This window comes from Penaeus monodon, chromosome 10 (genome assembly GCF_015228065.2).
Source record: "Penaeus monodon isolate SGIC_2016 chromosome 10, NSTDA_Pmon_1, whole genome shotgun sequence".
In the NCBI taxonomy this organism is placed as follows: Eukaryota; Metazoa; Arthropoda; class Malacostraca; order Decapoda; family Penaeidae; genus Penaeus; species Penaeus monodon.
In genome coordinates, this window is record NC_051395.1 from 4,085,164 (window position 1) to 4,095,163 (window position 10,000).

Genomic DNA, 10,000 nt, shown 5'->3' on the forward strand with positions numbered 1-10,000 from the left:
GTTTCTGGTTTCAATGAGTCTTTTTTTCTTTGTTATTTGTGCTTCTCTTTCCCGTTCGGCCCCCCCCCCCCTTTTTTTTTTTTTTTTTTTTTCACCCCTTTTTTTTTTTTTTTACCCCCCCCCCCCCCCCCCCCCCAAAAAAAAATCCAAAAAACAAAAAAACCATACCCCAAAAACCCAAAAATAACCCCATCCCCCACACCCCACACACAAAAAAAATACACATCCCAAAAAAATACACAATACCATACAAAAACCCCCCCCCCCCCCCCCCCCCCCCCCCCCCCCCCCCCCCCCCCCCCCCCCCCCCCCCCACAAAAAAAAAATTTACAAATTTTCCAATTTTCCCAAAAAAAAAAAAAAAAAAAAATTTTTTACAACCCCTCCCCACTAAAAAAAAAAAAACCAAAAAACACGACAACAACCCACACCCACCCTTTCAATTTCCAAACTTCCAAAGAAAATTTTTCCCAAAAAATTGAAACCCACTTTTTTTCAAAGGCTTTTTCCATTTGCTTTGGGAAAATTTTCCCTTTCCCCGGGAAAATTTTTTTTTTCGTTTCCTCCCCCCTTTTTCTTTTTATTCTTTTTTTTGTTCCCTTTTTTCCCGTCTCTTTCTCTTCTTTTTCCCTTTCCTTTATTTTTTTCTTTTCCCCCCTTTTTCTTTTTTTCCTTCCTTTTTTTCTTTTTTTTCTTCTTTTTCCCTTCTTTTCTCTCTCTCTTTCTCTCTCTCTTTCCTCCTCCTTTCTCTCTCTCTCTCTCTTTTTTTCTCCCTCTTTCTCTCTCCCCTTTCCCCTTTTCTCTTTCTCTCTCTCTTTCTCTTCTCTTTTCTTTTCTTTCTCCTCTTTTCCTCTCTCTCTTTCCTCTCTCTCTTTCTCTCTCCCCTTTCTCTTCTCTCTTTCTCTCTCTTTTTCTCTCTTCTTTCTCTCTCTTTTTTCTCTCTCTCTTTCTCTCTCTCTTTCCCTTTTTTTTCTCTCTTTTTCTCTCTCTCTTTCTCTCTCTCTTTTTCTCTCCCTCTCTCTTTTCCTTTCTTCTCCTTTTCTTCTCTCTTTCTCTCTCTCTCTTTTTCCCCCTTCCCTCTCCTCTCTCTCTCTTTCTCCTCTCTTTCTCTCTCTCTTTCTCTCTCTCTTTCTCTCTCTCTCTCTCTTATTTCTGTCTTCTTCCTACATGTTCTCCTTTTTCATGTTCATTTTCTCCTCTTTCTATCTACCCCCCACTTATCACCTCTACTCCTCTCTATTTCTCATCTCCGCTCTTCTTTTTTATCCCTCTCTCTCCAATTTTCTTCTACCCCTTCCCCTATTCCTATTTTCCCTTTTCTTCCTATCCCCTATTTGCCCCTTAACCCCCCCCCCCCTTCCTCTTTCCTCCTTCCACCTCTTTCCTCCATCCATTATACTCCCCCCCCCTTTTACTCACTTAACACCTCTCTTCCTCCTCCTTCCCTCTCCCTTTTCCGTCCTTCTTTCCCCCTTCCACACTTCCCCTTTCTCCCCTCTTTACCCCCACCCCCCACCCTTCCGTTCTCTCTCCTCTCATCCCCAAAACTAGATCTTCATTACTGATAACAGATTTTACCACAATAAACACAGGGGAAACGAACCGTTTTCTATTTCTCGGGGAAAAAATTCCTTCGGTGAGAGAATAAAAATTTTTTCATTCCATCGTTGATAGTAAAAAGGAATACATAAATATTATATTTTGGTGTGGGGTGTGTGGTGTGGTGGTGTGTTTGTGGTGGTGTGTGTGTGTGTGTGTGTGTTGTGTGTGGTTTATATAATATAAAAAAAAAAAATTTTATATAATATATATTATAATATATATATATATATATCCCTACTCTCCTCCCCTCTCTCTCTTTTTCTTTCTCTCCCTATATATGGTTGTCTGTATATATGCGAATATATATATATATATATATATATATATATATATATATATATATATATATATATATATATATATATATATGTGTGTGTGTGTGTGTGTGTGTGTGTGTGTGTGTGTGTGTGTGTGTGTGTGTAAGTATATATGTATCTGATGTATCTGAATTGTCTGAAAGTTGGAATCAAGATGAACAGGAAAAAGAGACTAAAACCATGTTTAACAGCAGACCTCATTTCGAACAGATATATGTACAGGGTGAAGCATGAGAGGTAATGGACGAGTCTATATACCCTGAGCAATCATACAGACAAACACAGCCTGTGGAGAGGAGATAAAGCGAAGGAATAGGCCAGGCAGGAGCTCCTTCGTTAGACAGCAGCATTTAAAAAGGTTCCTTGCTAGCAAAACAAGCCAACACAAGGAGCTATCAAATGGAGCTAAATTAAATAAAAAAAAAAGCTATTATCATTATGATTATCATTACTATTATCGTTATTATTATCATGATCACTATTATTATTTTCATGTTGCTATCATCATCATCATCATCATTATTATTATTATAAGAGGGCGTGGCGAAATATCGAAATTCAGGAATCAAAATTGAGAACAGAAAACGCAAGACGAGATGATTTGGTTAACATTAAGGAGAGGCCTCCGTCCTGCAGTGGAATATTAGAGGTAGATGATGATGATAAGGATGAGGCAATCATATATGTTTACACACACATATACACCCATATATATATAATAACAATAATAACAATAATAATGATAATGATAAAAAAATAATGATGATGAAAATGATAACACACACACACACATATATATGTGTGCGTGTGCGTGTGCGTGTGCGTGTGGGTGTGCATGTGCATGTGCATGTGCATGTGCATGTGCATGTGCATGTGCGTGTGTATACTACTACTACTACTACTACTACTATACTACTATCATTATCATCATTATTATTACTATTATTATTATCATTATTATTACTATTATTATTATTATCATTATTATTAATGTTATTAGTAATACTACTAGTAGTAGTAGTAATAGTATTGTAATTATCGTTATTATCAGTACTAACAGTTTTATCATCATTACTATTATTGTGATTATCATTATCATTATCGTCATTATAATCATTATCATTATCACCATTATTATGATTATCATCATTATCATTACATCAGTATCTTTATCATCGTTGATATTTTGTTTGATTAGTGTTATCGTTATCATCGTTATCATCGTTATCATCACTATTATCATTATTATTATCATTATCATCGTTATTTTCTATTATTATTATTATTTCTATTATTATTATTATTTCTATTATTACTAATTCTATTATGATAATGATGATGATAATGCTGATAATGACGATGATAATAATAACAATGATGAAAATAATGATAATGATAATGATCATCATTATTTGTTATTATTATTATTGTTGTTGTTATTATTATTATTATTATTATTACCATTATTATTATTACCATTATTATTATCTTTTTAATTATCAATATTATTGTCACTGTTATTCCTGTTATCATAATAATTATTACGATCATTAGTAGTAGTATTTCTACTATCATTATTATTATCATTGTTATTATTATCCTAATCATTATTATTATATTTTTTACCATCAATAAATACTATTTTTGTTATTATTATTTTATTATAGTTTATTGTATTATTATCAATATTACTATTATTATCATTTTATTACTTCTCTTTATTATCATTATGATTATCATTACTGTTATCGTTACTATTATCATGATCACTATTATTATTTTCATGTTGCTATCATTATCATTATCATTATCATTATCATTATCATTATCATTATCATTATCAATATTATTATTATTATTATTATTATTATCATTGTCATTATTATTATCATTACTATTATTATCGTTATCATCATTACTAGTATAATCTTTATCATTATCACAATTATCATCACTATCATTATTCTCTTAATATCAATAGCAACATGATGGATAATCACCCTCACCATCATAATAATAATAATTATATCATTCATGTCTTCATCAACAAATACAGAAAACTTTGCCACCTGAAGAGCAGTATAGAAAAGGAGGTTAAACGGGGATAACATGCTTGACCGTCTCCTAGCATGTCTGTTGTGGCACTGCATGATGTAACAACCTTTAAGCTTGGCTGCCTTTGCGGGTCACAGCCTCTCGGGTCTTCGAACCTTTCCCGATCGCTTCGTGCTGTGTGATGGTTGGTATTTTCGGCGCGATGTTTACAAATTTAATCGTTTGTTATGGTAGGATTGGTGAAATGTTTTAGGCAATTGGAAGGAAGGGTGGGGAATGAAGCGTAGTCTTTATGACGAGAGAGGAACAAACCGGCATGAAGACTAAGCCAGAGTCAATGTCCGCACGCAGGCTGCATAAAGAAAACGGAATGAAAGTGAGTCTGATGGCGGATTCCAAGTGCCAAAAAGGGGGGGAAGGTAATCTTTGTTTTTGCCCACAGCATAGACAAAAAAAAGACGAAAAAAAAACCACTCGCGGGCAGGCTTTTCTCCATCTTTTAGACGTCTTTGTGACCATTAACCATAAGAGTGAGAGTTGAACAAACCCCAGAAAGTTTTAGCACTGCATTCTCTTCGATTTCTTAGTTTCTCTCTTTCTTTCACTTCTGAAAATGGCGATGCTATGGTCCTATCTAAACGGGACGTGTTAGATTTCAGCTTAGACGTAAGTTGCACCATGCCATTCTGAGAGTTTGTCTGTCTTTTACGGCTTATATGCAAATAATATTCTTTCACTAGACAAGGCTTGCAGGTCAGTCCTCTCTTGTATTGCGAGACGGCGACGCTGGTTTTATATAGAGAGTCTGTCCCAAATTAGGAGGGTTTAAAAAGCTCTTAGTTAACTTACACTACAATAGTTTCAGTGATATGCAACATACTGTGTCAATCCTTTGGCCTTTAATGTCATAAAACGCAGTGTGTGTGTTTGTGTATACATATGCGTATATATATATATATATATATATATATATATATATATATATATATATATATATATATATATATATATATATATATATATGTATAAACATATACATATACATATACATATACATACACACGCACGCACGCACACGCACGCACACGCACACACACACACACACACACACACACACACACACACACACACACACACACACACACAATGTCATAACAATAATAACAATAATAACAATAATAACAATAATAACAATAATAACAATAACAATAACAATAACAACAATAATAATAATAATAATAATAAGAAGAAGAAGAAGAAGAAGAACAATAATAATGATAATAATAACAACAATGATAATAATATCAATAATAACGATAACGATGATACTAATAATAACAATGATAACAATAAAAATAATACCAACAATAATAATAACAATAATAAAAATAATAATACTTTTAACATTAGTGAAGATGAAAATGACAATAACAATAGCTATCATTAATATCGTAATGATAAAAACAGCAACACAGGTGATAATACTAATAACGTTGATAAATCCCAAAATGTAAAATTGAAGTGAATGACGGTCACCTTTACAAAGCGCAGCCACGGGTCTCATAGATCAAGGGTGAACACGGCGCATGGCTAGTTCGTGTGTCTAGCCCTGTTCTCTTGATTACTGACTTGCCTTTTATAAGTCAAGGTGAGTTTCCTTATTATTCTCTTGTTGTAGTGTTATAACATTTTTTTTTTTTTTTTTTTTTTTTTTTTTTTTTTTTTTTTTTTTTTTTTTTATGTATGTTGAGCATTCTCGCTTTCTCTGTCTTTGTCTTTCACTTTCTTTCTATCTATATATCTCTCTCCCTCTGTCTTTCTCTTTCTCTTTCTTGTTCTCTCTCTCTCTCTCTCTCTCTCTCTCTCTCTCTCTCTCTCTCTCTCTCTCTCTCTCTCTCTCTCTCTCTCTATCTATCTATCTATCAACCTATCAACCTATCTATCAACCTATCTGTCAATATATCTACCTACCTATCTATCAATCTATCAATCTATCAATCTATCAATCTATCAATCTATCAATCTATCAATCTATCAATCTATCAATCTATCAATCTATCTATCTATCTATCTATCTATCTATCTACCTATCTATCTACCTATCTATCTACCTATCTATCTACCTATCTACCTACCTCTCTCTCTCCCTCTCTCTCTCTCTCTCTCTCTCTCTCTCTCTCTCTCTCTCTCTCTCTCTCTCTCTCTCTCTCTCTCTCTCTCTCTCTCTCTCTCTCTCTCTCTCCCTCTCTCCCTCTCTCCCTCTCTCCCTCTCTCCCTCTCTCCCTCTCCCTCTCTCTCTCTCTCTCTCTCTCTCTCTTTGTCTGTCTCCATCACTTTCTCTCGTCTGGTCCCGCTAACTGCCAGTTTCCCAGCGTGAGATAAGATCTTTCTTTCTAAATGCCGTTTTTTCTATTCTGCTTTTTTGCCTCGGTGTTGTTGATATGGGTGATTGTGCAACAGAGGATAGATTCATTTGCATACGCATTAACGTATCAATCCAAGCCTTTATTGGGGCCTGAAATATCTCTTCACGCTTAATAAATGTGTGTGTGTGTGTGTGTGTGTGTGTGTGTGTGTGTGTGTGTGTGTGTGTGTGTGGTGTGTGTGTGTGTGTGTGTGTGTGTGTGTGTGTGTGTATGTGTGTGTATGTATGTGCGTGGTGAGTGTGTGTGTGTGTGTGTGTGTGTGTGTGGGTGTGGTGTGTGTGTGTGTGGGTGTGTGGGGGTGGGGGGGTGGGGGGGGGGGGTGGGGGTGGGGGGGGGGGGGGGGGTAATGGGTTTTTTACAACAACAACGAAATATATGGACAAACATTAAACAAAAATACAAAAAAAACAATAAACATAAAAACAAGAAACAAAAACAAGAAACAAGGGGAAACAAGAAAAAAGGGAAAACAAACAAAAAACAAAAAACAAAAAAACAAAAAACAAAATAACAAAAACAAAAAAACACAAAAAACACAAAAAACAAAAAAACAAAAACAAATAACAAAAACAAAAACATAATAAAAAACAATAAACAAAATACAATATAACATAAACATAAAATACAAATAAACAAAAATACAAAAAACAAAAATCAAAAATACAAAAAATTACAATAATAACATAAAAACATAATTAAACCATAAAAAACAAAATTTTTAAAAAAAAACCATAAAACAAATAAAACAATAAAACAAATTTTAAACATATAAAACAATAATAATATATAAACAATAAATACATATATATATACAAATAATACATATATATAACATTATATACAATATAATACATATTATATAACTTTATACAATTAAAATTACAAATATAATATAACAACATATATAAAAATATTTTTAATACATACATTTTAATATATATATATATTATATATATATATATATAATAAATAAAAACACAGATAATATATAATATTATATAACATATTATATACAAAATATAAATAAATACACATAAATAACAATATATTTTACATATATAAATATATATATTACTAATATATAATATAATATACTATATAATAACATATAATACATATATATTTATACTAATATAACATAATATATACATATTAAAATTTAAATATATTATATAATATATAAATATATTATATATATATATAATTGTGTGTTGTGTGTGGTGTGGTGTGTGTGTGGTGTGTGTGTGTGTGTTGTGTGTGTGTGTAGGTGTGTGTGTGGTGTGTGTGTGTTGTGTGTGTGTAGGTTGGTGTATGTTTTTGGGGGTTTGTGTGTGTATGGGGTGTGTGTGGTATGTGTGTGTGTGTTTTGGTTTTGTGGTGTGTTGGGGGGTTTTTTGTTTTGGTGTTGTGTGGGTGTGGTGTGGGTGGTTTTTGGGTGTGTGTGGTAAAAATTTTTATACATAATATAAACATATTTTTATATATAAAAGATAATAGTAGATGATAGAAGATAGATAGATAGATTTAAATAAAATATTATATATATTATATATATATAAAATAATTAAAAATTAATAATATATATTATATATATATATATAATATATGTATGATATATATTATATTTGTGTGTGTGTGTGTTTAATAAAATATATAGATGGATAGTAATAATGAGAGAATAATATGTTATGTAGATGTGAGATAGAGGATATAGATATGTATATGTATGATTGTGTGTGTAATATATAATATAATAATATAGATATATATATATAAAATTAATTTTTAAAAATAAATAAAATTATTTTATTATATATATAAATAAAATATATATTTTTAAATAATATATATATATATATAAAATTTTAAAAATATAATATATATAAAAATTATTATAATATATATATTATAATATAAAATTATATATATATTTTAATTTTTTTAAAATATATATATATATATTTTATTTATATAATATAACTATAAAATTAAAAGATATATATATAAAAAAATATATAATATATAAAATATATATATAGATATAAAAATATATAATATAGATTTTAAAATTATATATTATATATATATAAATATATAAAAATATATATTTTATATATTAAAAATATAAAATTTTAAAATTTAAAAATAAAATTTTAATTATATATAATAATATTATTAAAAATTAGTAAAATATATATAATAAAATATATATATATATTTTTTTTATATATATAATTTTAATATATATATATATATAATATATTTTATATATGTGTGTGTGTTTTTGGTTTTGTGTGTGTGTGGGGTTGTTTGGGTAACAAATTTTATAATACATAAATACATATGTTTTAATAGATAGATAATAGTAGATAGTAGATAGAAGATAGATAGATGGATAAAATAGTTTTTACATAAAATATTATATATAAAATATTTAATATATATATATAAAATATATATAAAAATTATATATATATGTGTGTGTGTGTGTGTGTGTGTGTGTGTGGTGTGTGTTTTTTGGGTGTGTGTTTGTGTGTGAAAAAAATTCTTTATAAAACATATAATACATATGTTATATAGATAGATACTTTAATAGATAGATAGATAATAGATAGATTTAAAATTTTAAATATGTTTTATTTTATATATATATATATATATATATATATATATGTATCTATATATGTTTTGTGTGTGTGTGGGTGGGGTGTGTTTGTGTGTGTGGTGTGTGTGTGGGTGGTGTGTGTGTATTTTTGTGTGTGGGGTGCCGTGTGTGTGTATGTGGGGGTGTTTTTTTTGTGTGTGTGTTTGTGTGGTGGGTATGTGTGTGTGTGTGTTTTTTTGTGTTGTGTGTGTGGTGGTGGTGTGTGTGTTTTGGGGGTGTGTGTGTGTGTGTGTGTGTGTGTTGTGTGTTGTGTGTTTTAATTTATATATAAAAAAAAGAGAGAGAAAAAAAGAAAAAATAAAACAATACAACCCTAAGCCCCCCAAAAATAAAACGAACCCAACCCCCCCCAAAACAAAAACCAAAATAAATTCCAAAAAAAATCTTAGAGAATTCAACACACAAACATCTCTCAGACACATGAAAGACGCGAATAAACGGGAATATTAGCTTTCATGGAGAGAAAAATAATAAAAATAATAAAAATTTAATAATAATAAAATAGTAAAAAGTAATATTAAGAAATAGTAATAGCCAATATAATAGAAATTTATTAATATAATGTAATAGTAATAATAATAGTAATAGTAATAGAATAGTAAAAAATAATAATAATAATAAAAATAATAAAAATAATAACAACAACACTATTAATAATTCCAGAGACTGAAATACCCATCGCCGTTTGCAGTACAATTTCACGTTAACCTTTTTACGGCCTTGGATCTGTCAGTGATTTAGTGAAAAGGGTTAAAGCGGGAATGTAAAGGGTTATGTTGAACTGGTCGGTCCTCGGAGCTTAGGGGAGGTAGAGAAAGTCGGTGTTTAGGGGAGACTATACTAAAAAAAAAACGAAAATGGGAGTAAGGGTGGGATACAAAAAATGTGGTTGATGAATGAATGAGAGAGAGAGAGAATGTGGGGGGGGGAGAGGG